Source organism: Calidris pugnax, unplaced genomic scaffold (genome assembly GCF_001431845.1).
Source record: "Calidris pugnax isolate Ruff unplaced genomic scaffold, ASM143184v1 scaffold178, whole genome shotgun sequence".
NCBI lineage: Eukaryota > Metazoa > Chordata > Aves > Charadriiformes > Scolopacidae > Calidris > Calidris pugnax.
The window spans coordinates 4448022-4466328 of record NW_015090986.1 but is presented as its reverse complement, the minus strand read 5'-3'; the positions used below and the strand labels follow the sequence as shown (position 1 = coordinate 4466328).

General features: G+C 37.1%; 1 protein-coding gene across 1 annotated transcript in view; it reads left to right on the top strand.

The window, feature by feature from the left end:
* Nucleotides 1-18307, top strand: part of PTPRD (protein tyrosine phosphatase, receptor type, D) — a 1328567-nt gene that overhangs the window by 340728 nt on the left and 969532 nt on the right. Inside the window, exon 4 of the mRNA XM_014953943.1 lies at nt 2740-2847. The gene's annotated coding sequence lies outside the window, so the exon portion shown is untranslated. The remainder of the gene's footprint in view (nt 1-2739; nt 2848-18307) is intronic.

Below are 18307 nucleotides of genomic sequence, written 5' to 3'. Positions count from 1 at the left end.
GCTGAGGGAGTTGGGACTGTTTAGTATGAGGAAGAGGAGGCTGAGGGGAGACCTCATCACTCTCTACAACGTCGTGAAAGGACACTGTAGAGAGGTTGGTGCTGGTCTCTTCTCCCAGGTAATTAGTGACAGAACGAGAGGGAATGGCTTCAAGCTCCAACAGGGTAGGTTTAGATTGAACATTAGGAAAGAATTTTTCACCAAAAGAGTGATAGGGCATTGGAACAGGCTGCCCAGGGAGGTGGTGGAGTCACCATCCCTGGCTGTGTTTAAGGGACGTTTAGATACAGTGCTAAGGGACATGGTGTAGGGGAGGACTTTGTAGAGTAGGGTAGATGGTTGGACTTGATGATCCCAAGGGTCTCTTCCAACCTAGACGATTCTATGATTCTATGATATTATTCCCACTTGATGTCTGGGAAGTTGAAATTTGCCATAAGAACATGGGTTACTGATCTAGAAATTTCTCCTAATCGCCTATAGAATAATTAATCAATGCTTATATTCTGGCTCAGCAACTGGTAGTAGACACCCACTACAACATCTCCTTTGTTTTCTATCCCTCTAATCCTTACCCAAAGCCTCTCAACCATATTATCATTAAAGGCTGTACAATCAAACCTCTCCCTTATATATAGCATGACACCTCCACCTCACCTTCCCCACCTATTCCTCATGAATTGCCTGTAGTTCTCCATCCCAGCACTCCAATGAGGGGACTCATTCCACCAAGCCTCAGTAATACCGATGTTATTGTAGTTCTAGATACTAAACAGCACTTCCAGTTCATCCTGTTTTTTTCATATACTGCATACATTTTTGTGCAAGCATTTTAGATACACTCCAGAGCACTCCATGCTCCCAGGAACAGTGTAAATGTTCTTACTAGCGTTGCTACCCTCAGACGATGCCATGCCAACCCTTGGCTTACTACTGCAATCCTATTGGTATCTCCTTCCCCCACTGATTCTGGTTCAAAGCTCACTTGATCAGTCCTGCCACCTTACATCCAAAGATGTGATTTCCCTATCGGGATAAATTGATCCAGCATACCTTATGTCTCAATGGCTCTTCCATGGTTTAAAATTCCAAGATTGTGGCAGAAGCAACAGTCCAGATATTGATATCCTGGGCCCACCTATTTATTCCAAAGTCTTCCCCTATTACTGGAAGGATCAAGGCAAACCTTACCTGTGCTTCTGAATTTCTTAGCATTCTTCCATAGGCTCTGAGATCTCTTTTGATAGAACTCAGACTTTTTGTTGCAACTTCATTAGTACCGACAAGAAAGAGCTGGAATGGATAGTAGTCTGAAGGTTGCACTAAACTTTTCAATCTTGGGGTGACATATCTAATTCAGGCCTCAGGGAGGCAGCAACCTTCCCTGAAAAGAGGGTTTGGTCTGCAAGCAAGCACTTCCATTACACAGAGGAGAGAATCACCAATGACTATAACTCACCATTGTCTCCTCTTCACACTTAATGCAGGTTTTGTTGTGAGGGGTTGGTCTCTCTGATCATGGCAAGACTGCTTGTGTAGGTTCATCCTTTATCTTGTTGTGTGCTTCCTCCACTGTACCCAGGGCCTTGTACCTCTTCTGTAAGGGTATCATCTCAGAGGATAAGGAAGGGTTTCTCTCACAGCTCCATGCTGTAACCTTCTCCCACTCCTCCTTATCTGTTTTAACACTGCCTTCATCCTGGCAAAAAACAGGTCCTGGACCTGCCTCCATAGTGGTCACACTGTGCTGGCTTACATGCATAAGAGATGGCAGAGTGCAGCTCCATTGATCAATCTCCTTCTCAGACTCCAGAATATTCCTCAGTCTGCCCACCACCTCCTGCAGCTCAGCCACTAAACACAGCAGTTCATCTATCTGGTGACAACTTCCACGGGCTTGCTTGCAATCATTCTCTGCCTCCAAGAATATCCCTTCACAGATCCCACAACAAGAAAACTGGGTGGTCAAATGTTTGGACAGGAGCTCTGTCCGTGTGGCTACATTGGTTCTACCGGGTGCTAGACACTCGGGAGAAGCAGAGGACATTGCTTTTTGCTGGGTGATCGCCATGTTGAAGCAGACCTGCCTGCTGCTATGCAGTGTGCCTGCTGCCACACTGCCACTACTTGCATTTCTTATCCTTGTTAAGTCAGTTGGGACTTCTCTTTTTCTTCACGATCTTTCAAAGATGATAGACAACAATTTAAAATCAAGAGACTTTTTGATTAAATTTCTGTTTTTAAAATAGTTTTTATAATTTTTAGGACTATAGTCCATAATAAAGTGAAAAATTTAGAAAATAATTAATAGTACTATAAGATCAAAATAAACCTGAATCTTCGTTGTCTGGATACATATATGAAATTACCTTGCTCTGAAACACTTCTGTTTTCTACAGCTAGAAGTCCTGATTTTACTTTCTTCAGGACCAGCTTCTGGAAATGTGTACCTCATATGAATATGTATTTTATTTAAATTTGACAGTTATAAATGAATAACACTATATTTTATAAGAAAGTTTCATAGCAAAAAAAATTATTATTTAGACCACTTATTTATACACATGTTGAATCACACATTCAAGGAGAAATTCAGATAGTGTAATAATTTATGCTTCCATCCTTTATATGAATGTTCTGATGAACCCCTAATGTGACAGACAAAGATAATGTAATAAATGTCTTACTGCACTTGGAAGACCACGAGAAAATGTAACCTGACACAATATTTTGTTGCAGGTGGGAGTAAAAACCAAGTGCTTTCCTGGCCCTTTACAACATAGTTAAGAATTTGACTGACAGAATGCTGGCACCAGCTGTGGAAGAGCTGATCAGCCTCAACTCCAAGTAAGTGAAGTTTTACGCATTTGGAGGTTCACTTCAAATTAAGTTTACAAAGCCTGCTGATTTCTAACAACAAACATAAATTAAAAATGCAGTTTCTAAGACACTATAGAGCACTTTGATTTTCCATGTTGTGGAATTCAATTTCTTTTTAAACGCATCTTTAAATCGGTATGCAACTTCCTTTCTTCATAGTTTTATTTTGCAAACTAAACAACATCACATTCTGGTTCTTCTTCCTTTCTAGACAATTGAAAGAACTCACTTAAAATAATGATAAATTATTATAAAACATGAATTTAAATCATTAACATATATGCATATATTCAATGATCAAGAAAATATAGGTAGTAATCTATTTGCTATAGAAGACAAACTGGTGTAAGGATGTAAGGAACATCATTTGGGTGCTAATTAAATGAACGTTCTTTCCTATTGCATTTCTCGTGGAATAAAACATGGGAGGCAATTGTGGATGCAGACAGTTAGAAGCCTTGATGGTCCCAAGGTCTTCTCTGAGAGACTCCCACAAGTTATTCCTCCCTTGCTACGGGATAAGGTGACAGCAGTACTAAAGCCACAAAATACAGGAATTATGCACACACACAAAAAAAAATCTGCAGGGAACTTCATGCTGGAAACAAGTGGAAGGCACCAGCTATATTAAAACACATTTCTCATTCTTGTATTTTTATTTTTTTATTCATGAACTTTAGTATCTCAAACTTAGAATATTTTATTTTTCCTGATATTCTTTCCTGGCAAATGTCAAAAAAATTCCATTTTCTATAGCTAATAGGATCTCATGGAGAAAATAAAGGTAGGATGTTTTTCAGTTTGTCAGATCTGCTTTTGCTCACAGAATAACACAGTGTAACTTCTCAGTGAAAGGCTGTTTTCCTCTTTGAACAGCTGCTAAGAAACTTAGAGTATACTAGCCTGGGAAAAGGAGAAAAGAAAGAGAGGGAGAAAGAGAAGAAGAAAGAAAGAGAGGTGGTGATGTGGAACATCAATAAAAGATGTTAAAGTATCATAGAGACAGACAACATGATATTAAAAGAAAAAATGAATCTCTGAAAACACACTAGTGTCACCACAAAATAAACTCTTCGCTGACATTATTGCAATACTTGACAGTTTGGACATTGCTCAAAATGTTTATTTTTAGAGCTATTTGCACAGAAACAGCATAATAGATGAGCCAAATTCCTCTTGGTGGCTGTGTTGACCTAGGACACCAATTGCTTTACAGATTATTTGAAATGTTTATCAAGTTGAATGGATGTTTTGTCTTCTTTTTGCACTTCGAGCCAAACCAAGCAAGGCTACTCATATACAGTATTTACTACATAAAATAAAAGAACTAGGACTCTTGACAAGTTCCTGTCAAATGTATTAAATAAAATGTATAAATCTTCTTCAAGAGTTCTTTTTAAATTAGGCATAGAGGGGAAAAAAAACCCTTAATGTAGCATATTCTTGGTTCAAGCTGAGAATAATGTTTATGTGAGGAGATATTTTTATGTTAAAACGTTCAACAAACAATTTTAGTCTCTATGAGTTTTTAATGTGTGACTCAAAATTTTATGTAAAAATAAGAGCTTTCCTTCAGCGATTTGGTGATTGATAGCTGCATTTAGGAAACACCTTTATTAATTATAGGCGGCTATTTTCTCCAAATCTCTATTAGTCTTTGAAAGCAAAAAAAGCCTGCAGCCTAAAGGGGGTTTATTAGTTGTTACTGGTAAAGTTGAAGCCCAGCAATGCTTTAAACTAAAAAATCCCCAAAAGCCAAGACTTTGAGAAAGGGAGTTCTTTGTTGTTTTCCAGTTGCTGGTGAGAGGAAGCAACTACTAAATAAGATCCCAGCTGCTTTAGACAGACTATGGCTTTTTTAAATAAAATATGGATAACTTTAATTTGGGTACAATAAAGAGAACATACCTTAAGCCTTACCAAATCTTAATTCTGATATGACTTTCTACAGCATCCTAGGAGAAATTAGAAAGGGAAAAGGTTTGAATTATCTTCTAGAAGTAGTGTTCCTTTTGTGGCAAGACATCTGCTAAAAGAGCTCCATTTGCCACTATTCTTTATGTTTAATGCTGGCCTTTTGAGATAAGCAATGTGTAGCAGACAGGAACAGCTGAAAAATGGATAAAAGTCATCAGGTTTCTTGGAGTGAATGGACGTAGCATCCTTAAACACAAATGACAATGAGAGCTATCCTATACCAAAAGACTATGTTTATACACAGTATGCAGTAGACCTACCTTGATTTCTGCATGGTCTAGAATAGCTCCTAAAACTTAGCAATAATTCCCGGAATTTTTTTTTTTTTATTTCTCCAACAGCCAATTATGAATGGGATACATACATAGAAAGGGGAAATCTCAAGCAGGAGTTCTCAGGCTAGAAAATAATTACCTAGTTAACCCTATTGAGTCTAAAGAGGATGATTTTGACTATTTTGAATACTGCCTAAGTATAGCTTTTTGTGTTAAAAATGAACTGTTTGAGACAATTAATGTTATTCTGTTTTCTGACACAAATCAGCAGTCTTTAGATTTTTAGAGAACAACTCTAAATTATTAAACCTGGAAGATGACAGTTTGTGGAAGATTATTTCTTTTAAATTCATGGTCTTATTGTCTATTTAAAACAGAGTACTTTTTGAAGTTTTTTACCTGGTATTTCAGCATTATGAGTTTGGACAAAGAAATAAAAAGTTTTTCTAATAGTGAAGCAGAAAAAAAGTTCTACTTCATAGGTATTTTCATGTTAAGCAGAAGTGATGTGGGTATACACTGGAGGTTGCTTATTTCTTCAATCAAGTGCAAGATGAAATTAACATCAGTACTTCTGCGCTGATGTACTACATTTTACTGGATGTTTCATTCATTCATAACATGATGTTTACAACATCATGTTAAAATTCTGTGTCTTGCAAACTTAACTCAAGATCAAAGAACCTATCCAAGATAGCAGCATGCAAGCAATTTTAAGCATCTGCTCAACAGTGCTGATAATCTTCTGTCTCTTATGCAATGTCCTAAGCTAGAGAAATATCCCAGTAATGTTTGAAGAAGAAAGAATCTTTTGCCGAAAATTTTCATATTAAAAGGAGAGAATCATAAGCAGCAGACGTTCAAAATGTTTAGTTGACTGACAATTGTTTGGCATGTTTTAAATTTGGAAATGACTGCTCACCCAAGAGCAGTCTCAAAAACTGCCTAAATACTCAAGAGGTGTATTTATGTGGCATATCAGATGACCAATATTTCTGAAGTGGGAGAAGATGATATGAAATTATCAGAATTACTAAGCATAGTGATGGAAAAAAACAGACCTCAGTATTGTGATGCTGAATGTGAATGGTGTGCACATCGTTTTGAAGTCATAGTTACTTATAGAAGTTTTATTTCAACTATTTCTTATTTCAAAGTGAAAGAATCTGGAAATATCAAAATAACCACGTAAAGCAGGTAAGTAGCAATACCAGGACCAATACTGTTTAATATTGTTCATTAATGGACTGAACGATGGTGTGGATTTCACTCTCATCATGCTTGCATAATGACACAAAATGTTCATGAAGTGGTGAATCTGCTAGAGGTCAGGGTTACTGCTCAGAGAAATTATCTGACAAAAACCACATGAAGGTGAACACAAAGTCCTGCATTCAGGAAGTAACACTGGAAGCTGAGGTTAACCAGCTGAGTCTACAGTAATGGCCCTGGGAGCTCTGAGGGACACCAGACAGGTCCCAAGGCAGCAGTACACCCAGGCATAGCACTCCCACATCCTGGACAGCATTTGCAAGAGTGCAACCAGCAAGACTAGGAAAGTGGTCCTGCACTGCTGTTCAGCACCTGTGAGGTAGCATCTGGAATGCACAGCTTTGGGCACTCCAGTATGAGACAAACATCAATGTAATGGAGATAGGCCTGACCAATGTGGTCTGTGGATGGAGGACAGGGCGCTCGAGGACAGGCTGTAGGGGCTGGGCTTGTTGAACCTGGGAAAGGGACAGTTTTGGGGTGGAGGAGAGGATTTACTGGTGTATACAGTTACTTGACCATAGGAGGTAGAACTGACAGAACCAGACTCTTACGAGACTTACACAGAGGAAGGACAAGAGACAACAAACACAAACTGGAACACAGAAAATTTTTACTAAAGATAATGAAAATAGATTACTGTGATGATAGGCAGTGTCGCTGTTGAGACGGCCACAATGACACACACACACCTTTTTGAGCAAGAGCCCAAAAGAACCCACTTTATTGTTTTAACAAAGTCTTCTATATCTTTCTTAGGAACATGTGTTCATGCATAATTAGTTCACTCAAAGTCCAGCAGTTCATGATTGGATAACTTCCTCCTTCTTTGTTCTCTGCTGTAACTTCAGTAACTTTTCTCTGCTGGCAGTCTGACAGGTCCTTAATCTTATTTACTCCCCTTTTCTCAGGACTCTTAGGCCTCTTCAAGGATACACAGGTCTCTGCTCAAGGCCAATGTTAAGCTCACATTCTGATCCCTCGGACCAGCTGAGGTTTCCCACAAGGCAGGTTTCCCAGAAAGACTGTGGAATCTCCACTCTTGAAAATGCTTAAAACCTGAATGGACATCTTTCAGAGCAGTATGCTTTAACTGGATGTGCCTTGCACAGCGGGGTTGGAGTAGATGGCATCCAAAAGTCTTATCTATAGATTAAATAATTCTCTAGTTTTGTGACTGAAAATACTGAATAAAACACTAGAAGAATATAGAGGCTTGACCTTTACTCAAGAATTACATGTCTATGAGAATCTGTCAACTTTGTTCTCTGTGCTTTTCAGAGATTCATCCCAGATTAGAGCTATGGAATTTACCTGTTGAAAGAGGAACAGAGTTAATTTATTTAGAGACACCTGTTTACTGTAACATACAGACCTATTTTTATTCTGGATGTCAGGATAACCTTCATGAGGAAAAGTATGAAAAGTAAGTGAAATGATGAGAAATTTACACTGAATGTGGACATGCTGCATATGGTTGCAGACTGCAGCTAAGTTCACAGCAAATTCACATTATGTTGGTATATAATCAGTATATACCATTCAAAGAGTTTTCAAATACTTCCCTGGCACATGGTGAAAACCTTTTACAGAATACATAGAGGAAGCTCACGAAATTTTTCAAGACTTAGAAACCTTTTATGTCCCCTGCAATACAAAAATTCAGATTAACAATGATCATATTATGTTACATATTTTTCACAAGTATTTCCAGTGAATAAAGTGCAAGAGTTAAAGCAAAATATTATTTTTGATTAAAAATAAAATCCGTGTGTATTAATAATTTTAGTTTCACCTTGCAATCTCAATGACAACAAATAAATCCCAGTAAAACGAAGGATATAAGCCCAAGAACTATTACTGCTCATGTTACAGCAGTTTAAAATACCCTGACACCAGAACGGTTTTAAGCTGGTCTCTTTCTAGGCCATCTTTTTCCCAGGACATAAAGGCAAGGAAAGGAAACACTGCTATATTCATTTCACATTTGGGAACAAAGCTACAGCAAAGTGAGCATTTGATACCAGGAGTCTGGTGTTAAGCCAGAAATGGAACAGCTTTGCATCTGGATAATGCCAGGATCAGATTTTCACAAGCTTTTAGTAGGCTGATTGTATGAGGTCTTCTATTCTTTCCCCAGAAAGCACTTATTTGATTATCAACTGATTATCCCTGATTTTAGTGCATATTGAAGGTCAAGGTTAATATTTTTGCAGCTTTCCTCAAGTTCTGTGTGATGGCAAAATTCAACAAAGTAGAATTGGTTATGATTTGTCTCTTAATCTTATAATCTCTTATAATTGTTCCATTATGTATGTGAAGATATCAGATTTTAGAGACACACTGAAATGACAGTTCCCTTAGGCAAAGGAAAAGAGAACCCATGTATACTCTGATGACTTGTCTCTGGATTGATTAAAGTTGTAAACAAGAGCAAGAAAGCAGCTTAACCTTTCTGTCCCTATTTTTTTAGCCCATTGAATAGGAAGGTGGCATGGGCAAAAGCTCCTGCTGCCGGTTTTGGAGTTATTATTTACACAATGTTGTCTGCAGGGTAAGAAGTTGTACTTCCTGTTTGGTCATAAATAACAAGTTTTAAAGTTTTAAAAAGCAAAGTGATTCCCATTAAGAGTGATGGAAATCATGTCTGCAGCTCTTAAATTAAGGTCTGTTAATGTATTAAAATTGAAGCTTGACAGGATTTTATGTAACTTTTAAACAATCTTTTGAATAATAGAGTGTTTATGTAAATAACATATTCTTGAAAGTGTTTGAAACCAGAACATCTCCAAAGATAGAATTTTAAGTACTTTTGCATATTTATAAGTGCAGAATCTGCTGATAGTTAGTTTTAGCTATATTGTAAATGTGACAGACATACAAACTACGAAATAAATGAAGCAATCTAAGAGCAGACCAAATTGGAATGGTATGTGAATATAATAATCTTTTCTAGCATACCAATATCACCACCAAACATGTAGAAGCCTGGGAACTTCTATTTTCATAAGTCTTGTAGAGTGGAACTGCTCTCCGCTTTATGCAAATGCAAAATTGAGGCACAGAAAGAGCAATTACTTTCTCCACTGCTATATAAGGAATATATGGAAAGCTAGGGAGATCCTTTCCCACATCCTAGGTTAGTGTCTTGAAAGTGAAGCTGTCCTTTGTGAAGGGCTGTCTGTAATGCAGAAAACAAGTAATCTAGGATCACTACTTTCAATTTCACATACAAACACTTGTGTTTAAAATGGGCAAAAAACCTTCAGAAATAATTTATTGAAATACGAATATGGTTTCTTTGTCATATTGCACAGACTGGTATCATTAGAAGGTGAACATGTGTCTTTATTTCATATGATACATATAACAAGAGGATTATTGGGGAATTTTCTAAGTATTTTAAGTCAGGTAATATCCCTGACTGATTTCTGGTGTGGGGTTTTTGGTTTGGTTTGGTTTGGCTTTTTGTTATTTTTTTTTAAGGAATCTGGGCAGATCTGTACCTGTTAATGCTAAGCTGACCTCAGAAGAACTTTGTGCAGACATGTCAGTCCCCTTGCATGAAAATCTCCATCTAGAATGAAACAGTCCATTTTGAAATTGTTTACTCAATTTAATAGGGTGAATAGTATGAGCATTACTCTTACTTTGAAATAATATGCTGTACATAGACAAGAGCTATATAATTTGTTATTTAAGTTTCCTGATACTCTGATATAGAACATGCAAATCATGTCAGATAAAACTGACATAAAGTAATCATATTTAGATTTTAGGGTTGCACTGTAAAATGCATTTTCATGTGTAATTAAATATAAATTTCCCTATAGAAAGGTTGGTCCAGTTTTCATCTTAAAAAACCCTAATTTTAGCCACTTTTCACTTGCTAGACTTAAGCATCCAAGCTGCCAGTTTTCATGAAAAGTCATTTACCTTGAGTCAAATATTAAAATTTCAGCTAAAACTGTTCAGACATTTCCTAGGTGAAGCTTGGACAAAATATATTGGTCCATGATTTTTAGAAAAAATATGTAATTTTTCCCTGAGATAAGCTATTGCTTCTGTCACTGGAAAACAGAGTGATATTTGACAAGCCCATGGTTTGGTGTTGCTTCAATTCCTAGCAAAGACTGCTACATTTTGCTAAGTGATTTACCTCTGGAAATATCCGTGCACATGTTTTCCATGTACATGTTTTACTAGGAAGCAAAAACTTCTTAGAATTGTTAACTGCATGGAAGGTACCCCAGTATCCAACTGCTAGTACTGCTACTACAAAGACTGTCTATGCAGGCTTTATGCCCGTATGCTAAGGTGCCAAAGATAATAAAGTCAAAGTCTTGTTAAGGGTGAAAAGGTAGCACACTTTATTTGTAAAGCAAATAATTTGTTAGTATAATTGAAATGCTGACAGTCTAAATAAAATGCTACTATTAGTTGTGGCGCTGTGGTCTCCCTGTTTTCCCTCTCTTTCTCCCCACCGGCTCCTGCTCAGGCCATGTGGCCATCATGTGACACTAGTCCAAACGTAATTATTACACAGAAGGAACGAAAGCAAGCAAGCAGATGATACCAAACTAGGAGGTGCTGTAAGAAACATAGAGTGGTTTGGGTTGAAATGGATATTTAAGATCATCTAGTCCAATCTCTCTGCAATGTGCAGGGACATCTTCAACTAGACCACGTTGCTCAGAGTCCTGTCCAACCTCACCTTGAATGTTTCCAGGGATGGGGCATCTACCATCCCTCTGGGCAACAGTTCCAGTGTTCCACTATCCTCATTGTAAAAATTTCTTCCTTGTATCTAGTCTGAACCTATCCTATTCTGGTTGAAAACCTTTGCCTCTTGTCCTACTGCAACAGGCCCTAATATCACGGCAGTTAATTTTCAGATAAAAACAATGGCGTTTGAATGGGTTCTCTTCAAGAAACTGCACAGTTCCAGACATAATATTTTTCTGTTGACCAGAAGCATGAAGAACATACAAATCTTTTATCTGTTGGTATACAGTTATTAATATGAATTATACTCTGAGCTCTGGAAAAATGCACCTCCAAATATACTCTATGGACAAGATCTAGAAGTTGCAGGAAGTATTTTTCCATAGAGATGGCCCCTAGCTGAAACATCCAAATGTACAGGATACTGCATTCATTAAGGAAGCCCAACAAGAAGAGACATAAGGAAAACATTTTATGAAGAGTTCTCAGCTTCTCTATTATGTGCCTGAAACACTAGCTCTTTGGGTTTTAATAAACATAGTTAAATTCTGTCAGGGAGGCAGTCTTGAAGACTACCTTAGGATTACCTTTTCTTCTCTTGCATACTCCTGCCTTTACCCTGCTGACTCTTCACAGTGCATGCATGCTAATCTTCTGCCCTGCAACTGTCAAAGTTTATGTACGGTGTCATATATATGCAGCCTTCATTCTCTGGTAGTAGGATATTTTTGCAATCTGTGGTCTCTTAGGATTGCACTTGAAAACCAAGTAAAACTTCAGGAATTCATAAGACAACAAAGTTAATTACACAAGATTTACTCAGGATTCTGTGATGAAAGACTCTGTTCCAAGCTCAGACAGAGCACAGCTACTATCGTGCCAAGTTTGTGCCTGTATCATAGAACTGTAGAATGGTTTGGGTTGGAAGGCACCTTAAAGATCATGGAGTTCCAACCCCCCTGCCATGGGCAGGGACACCTCCCACTAGAGCAGGTTGCTCAAAGCCTCATCCAACCTGGCCTTGAACACTTCCAGGGACGGGGCATCCACAACTTTCCTGGGCAACCTGTTCCAGTGTCTCACCACCCCTACAGTAAAGAATTTCTTCCTAATATCTAATCTAAATCTCCCCTCTTTCAGTTTAAAAATGTTACCCCTCATCCTATCACTACACTCCCTGGTAAAGACTCCCTCCCCATCTCTCCTGTAGGCGCCATTAGGTATTAGAAGGCTGCTATAAGGTGTCCCCAAAGCCTTCACTGCTCTGGGCTGAACAACCCCAACTCTCTCAGCCTTTCCTCACAGGGGAGGTGCTCCAGCCCTCTGATCATCTTCATGGCTCTCCTCTGGACTCATTCCAACAGGTCCATGTACTTCCTGTGCTGAGGACTCCAAAGCTAGACGCTGTACCTAAGGTGGGGTCTCACAACAGTGAAGTAAAGGAACAAAATTACTTCCCTGGCCTTTACTGGCCACACTTGTTTTGCTGTAGCCTAGGATACTGTTGGCTTTCTGGGCTGCCAGTGGACATTGCCAACTCACGTCGATCTTCTCATCCACCAACACCCCCAAGTCCTTCTCCCCAGGGCTGCTGTCAAATCATTCTCTGCCCAACCTGTATTTGTGCCTGGGACTGCTGTGACCCAGGTGCAGGACCTTGCACTTGGTTTGGTTGAACTTCATTAACTTACACACTAGAAAACCTAACCAAACCAAACCAAAAAACCCAAACCCAACACCTTGAAGTAAACCAAGTCAGGCATAGTCAGGTGATCATGAGAAAAAAACAAGTTAAAACATATCTTCAGGCAGTCAAGACAGTTTCAGACATAGAAAGACTAACAAACTTCAGTTCTTAAAGCTTGCAAAATGAGCACAAAACCAGTGATCTGCTACGAGCAATAATGAAACTTTAATTTACTGCACTACCATGAGCAGTGCTTGATCTGTGCTTGTCCTAATTACTAAAGACTGACACAGTATAAGTATTGAAACTGAGAGAAATGGTCTTCTCTATTGCTGCCAGTGTTCTCTATCTAGTTTGTAGATAATGTAGTGGAGGAGTTAGTAACAAAATTCTGTCATAAAACAGTAGCTATTCATTAAATGAGTATTATCTCTTCCGTTAATTGCTTACATGTGAGACTTTAAAATATTAGAACTGATACAAGTAACAAAATGAATTCATTTAAAGCATTTTTTAAAGTTTAATTTTGTCAATTTATCCACATTTCTTGTGGAAGAGAAGGATGTTTTCCTTTATTTCTGAAGAACTCTTTAACTTACTAGGTTTTGTATTTTGCATATGCCCTCCTTTCTTTTCTATAATGTGTTTTATCCAAATTCAGAGGCATATGTTTTTTCAGAAGCACTTGTTAATTTATTTATTCTAAATGTAACAGCAGTCCAAAAATTACGTTGTTTTCATCTAAATATAATACAAATTTAATAAATAAAAAAATATAATAATAAAGTAATAAAAAACATGTCACTTGTAGCAAAATGGATTGAATTTTTTGGAACAGAAAATAAGAGGAAATATTCTCGTCTCTGTACCTCATCTTTCTGGAGCTTCTTTTGACCCCAAAATTAAAATAGATGAATAATGATATCTAAAATTGACACTTCTTCAAAGCTGCTGAGTTTCTTCTTTTGTTCTTTCTTTTCTGGTATTGATTCTTATTTTCACATATAAATAAATATATTATCCATACAAGTGTACCTGCTGATTAAATTGATTCAGAGGAAAAGTTTATTTTGCTTCCTTTGCTGAGAAATGTTTGCAGTAATTCATAGGAAAGAACTTCTGAGTTCATTGTTAACATTACAAATCAAACATGCAAGCAAACATTGTACAAGATCAAGTCTCCCTATGTTTTATCTCAGATCTGTCTTAAAAACTCCCAAGCCATTGTAGTTTGATGTTGTATTTCTTTTTTTTAAAGCAATTTGAATCTAACTTACTGTTCTCTAATACATCATTAGCATTCAAATAATGTCATTCAGGTTGGTAAGCAGCATATATGCACGTAAACACATCATTGCTTACTACAGCAAAAATTACGTTTAAACATTCACTGCTTCAAAGCACATTAGCAGTAAATATAACATCTGATCCCTCTCTAGTCACAACACATTTAGTGAGGTTGTGAAAAACTCAGCAATATTCCAAGAGGGCAGCTACTGCATCTGTTTTGTTTTGTCTGCCTTTGGAGATCCTTTCCGAAGTCTGTATGAAAGTTGCTCCAGACATGATGGGTTTCAGATTTCTCTGTGAATCTCAATCTTTTTAGGAAACATCAGCTCAATGTTGACCTATTCCATTATCACTGGAAGGTTCCATGCAAATTGAACTTTCAGTCTGCTATGGACCACAGTACAGTTCTTAGACAGATATATAGGTATTTACTTCAAAATCTAAGTATGGAGACTCATGATGTCCAACAAAGAGGAGACTGAAGCATGATGATTGCATAACAGATTCTTAGACTGGATCCTCATTCATTGATTTTGGTTCCACTGGCTGTAAACAGCTTTTCAAATTGAAACTACAGTTCTCTCTGTTCACTACGGCCAATGTCTTGCACTCCTCAGGGCTGCAACCACCAAGACATGGCCTGTAACCACTGTGCATGAATGTTTAGATTAGACTCTATGTCCTAAGTAGGTCTAATCAAACCACAAAAAAGAAATGGTAGTGTATGTCCCTCTCCTGTTTGACCAGAAAGATTGTGCACTGCACTGTTATATGGAAAGATAGCAGCCGTTCATACAAAATAATTAGTAAAATAATTCAGAAGATCTACTGATTCTTTGGAAATTCTGCAACTGTTACTTTAAATGTAAAAGTTCCATTTTGTAGTAGGATACAGCCAGAAAAAAATATTTTTCCTCTAAAACTTGGTTGAACTTAGAAGAGATTCAGTCCTAGCCAACTGTAACTAGTGTGCAGGAATTTCCGCAGTTTATTTATATTTTCTTGTAGTAGTCCTTGTAGAAGATGGGAGAATCAGCAGGGACGGAAAACTGGCGCTCTTCCTCTGGTAATGGACAGCTGGATCATGATGGACAGATTTCCTGCAGCAGTATGACATTTCTGGAGGATTTGTGTGTGACAGATGGGATACCACCTGCTGAGAAATCAAAGGGGCTATATTAGCATTATTGAAAATATGAAGTTATGAAACATGAGTAAATTAAGAGTGTCACCATATTTTGCCTCTGTAATGTATCAGGGAATATCAACATACAGAAAAAGGTGACAGAGCGAGGGACAACTGACTCATTTGAAACTTGTTCCATAGTCTTGAATATGTAGAAAGTAAAGAACCTGGGAGATGTGTGTAGCTTATTAAGCTGGACAAAGGTCTTTAAGGCCCCATTTACCATAGCTGTAACTATTAAATCTAATACAGATATACCTGGTTGTATTGCATTCATAGAGGAGCAGCTTCTTTGCTGCCCTTGTGGTGGGTACACAATATTGCTACATTTTTCAGCTGTTGTGCAGGAGAATTGTTATGCCTTTTATTTTCAGTTGTCACGTGAACACATTCAACGTAGACTTACTTCAAGCAACAGACTAAATTAACCTTTACAAGACTTTGGCCATTAGATTTCTGAATGTCGGTAAAGGAGTATAATTACTGTTCTGTTTTATTAACTATATAGAAAATGAAATGGTCTTTTAAGTGACTAATAAAGGTAGGTGAGGAACTTGCAGCAGCAGGTAATCCTTGAAACTGGAGACAGTATAAATATGAGCAGAAAGCAGCCCATATGGAATCAAAAAAGACGTTCTACTTGCTTATATAGTCTTTGAAACTTGTAGTCCTTTGCAATGCAGAAGCAATTAGGAAGCTACAACTTTTACCAAAGAGATAGACAGTTTGCAATTTAAAATTATTGTTTTCCAGAACAGAATTTTCTAAAATAATTCTAAGTTTCCAGAACCACATGGCAAACTACCTCTTATTGTCCTTCTTTCTGTATTCAAAAGACAAAATTTGTTGACTCCTGAGTAGTGCTGTGCCACATTTTGCCTGTATTATTCATATGAAAGCGTTTCTCCTCGGAGAGAATTTTCACTGAAGCCAGTGTGACTCATTGCAGAACAAAGCACTTGTCAACATGGGAAAGAATGTGCAAATTCTCTTCTTTAATGTTTAGAGGAATATTGTATTCCTTTAAAGCTCTCTACCCATGGGACATGGGGCAAGTAGCTGACCCATTAAACAGTTCTGCCTGTTGAAAGATTTTAGGGCTCTTAATTTCTTCTTCAGACTTAACTATAAGCAGTCTCTTTCCTCACGTTAGACTAAGTGATACTAATTGAAAACCTCTTTCCTTTGCTCTACTTTCTTTTTCTTGGAAACTGTATTAAAAATGGAAATTTGTTTCAGAAGACATTGAGGTTAATACAAGTAATATGGCTTGTAGTGCAAAGATCCAAAGTACTCTTTTTTGTTGTGTATTATTTACCTATTTTTCTTTTGCTCTGAATAATAAAGATGTGAGAAAAAATATAACCACATAAGCAATAGTTCACAAACTACTGACTAATTCATCGATTACTGCTGCTTTGAAATATGACTACAATTTGTGCTGACACTTACAAGTAACATGATTTAGGGACAACACTTTCCCAATTAACATTATAATGTATAACTTTATTTAAAGATCATATTACTATGTAAAACCTATTAAATAGGCAATAGAATTCCTATCACCAGTGCCCAGATATTTATGTTATAGAAATTCACAGTTATTTAAATATTTATAAAATGAGAGTTGAGAGAAGCACTTTTGAAAAGCAGTTAATAATGAACAGACATCAAGGGAGCCATCATTATAACAGCAAAGTGCTTTGCAACTCCAATAACTTCACTGGTGCAGAAGCAGGCCATCAAATTTAATTAAAAGCAGTCAAAAATAAACTGAAAAATTGAACTGCAAAAGCCTATCCTTTGCCAGCAGCTGAAGGCAAAGACAAAGAGAGAAGGGAGAACCTTGAAAGTAGTAATGAATTGATAAGCCTCCCTGCCTGCAACTTGTAATTCATTCTGTCAGATTTTAGTATCAGTTAAAGTAGATTAATAGAACAATCACCGATTCTCTATCTTAAATCTTTATGCACAGTCCCTCTATTATGGGTTTCCATGATAAATGAAAGTCTGAGAGGGTAAAAATTTAGACTCCTTGCCTTACTTGCTCATTTCTTTTAAATAGTTCTGACACATACATTTGCTGGACATAGGCAAAGTCTTCAAAACAATTTAGAGACAGAAATAAACATTTTTATTGACTGGGCTTTTTGATTCTTGCAGGGAAGTTTAATACCTTTCTACCCAACAAAGGTAAATTTTACCTGTATCATGAAGTATTGACATCTCCATCTGCCACTAGAGGTTCCCATGGTGAAATTAAAGATAAGGACACTCATTTGTAATGTAAGAGGGCTAGTAAATTTATTGCTGTTTTATGTGCTCAGATTAATGTGGATATATGCAAACTGTACCACAAGGACAGAACCAATTTACCCTAGATCATTTTATTTTTTATAATAATGTGCTTTAATGAAGCTAAAACTTCCCTGCTGTGACCTTATTATGTTTTCCAACATCAGTGGGAAATAGTTTATGTTGAATCGTAACAAAGCTCATGAAACAGCAGGAATTTTGAGACAGAAGATCAATTATATTTTAGTGGTCAATACAGAAATAGGAAAGGAAAAAGCCAAGTAGATTCTAGAAAAGAAACCAGTTGAAAAAAAAAGTAAACTATTTTAATGTCAATCAATGTTGCGTAGTACTGTTCTTATAGTAGTTATTAAAGGCACAGTAGTTTCCCAAGATGGAAGCTTCCATTCTACTAGATGTTTTAGGAGGACTGATATTTTTTTATAAAACAAAGTGAAGTAAATAAGAAATATGATGTTGAAAGAATGAATAAAATTTATAGCAACATGAATGATTACTAATTTATTCTTTGGTAGTGGATCAATCCTTATGAAATTAAAAGAAGTGCTCTCAGTTAAGAAACCTGTCATTTATTGCCTGCCATTCAATTTCCATCAGTTATCAGAAACTGAATTAATTCAAAGTAGAAATCAAACTTCTCCCTCATTCTGTTTCTTCTCCTTCAGCAACAATTGAAGTTAGTGCCCTTGAGTTCAGGAG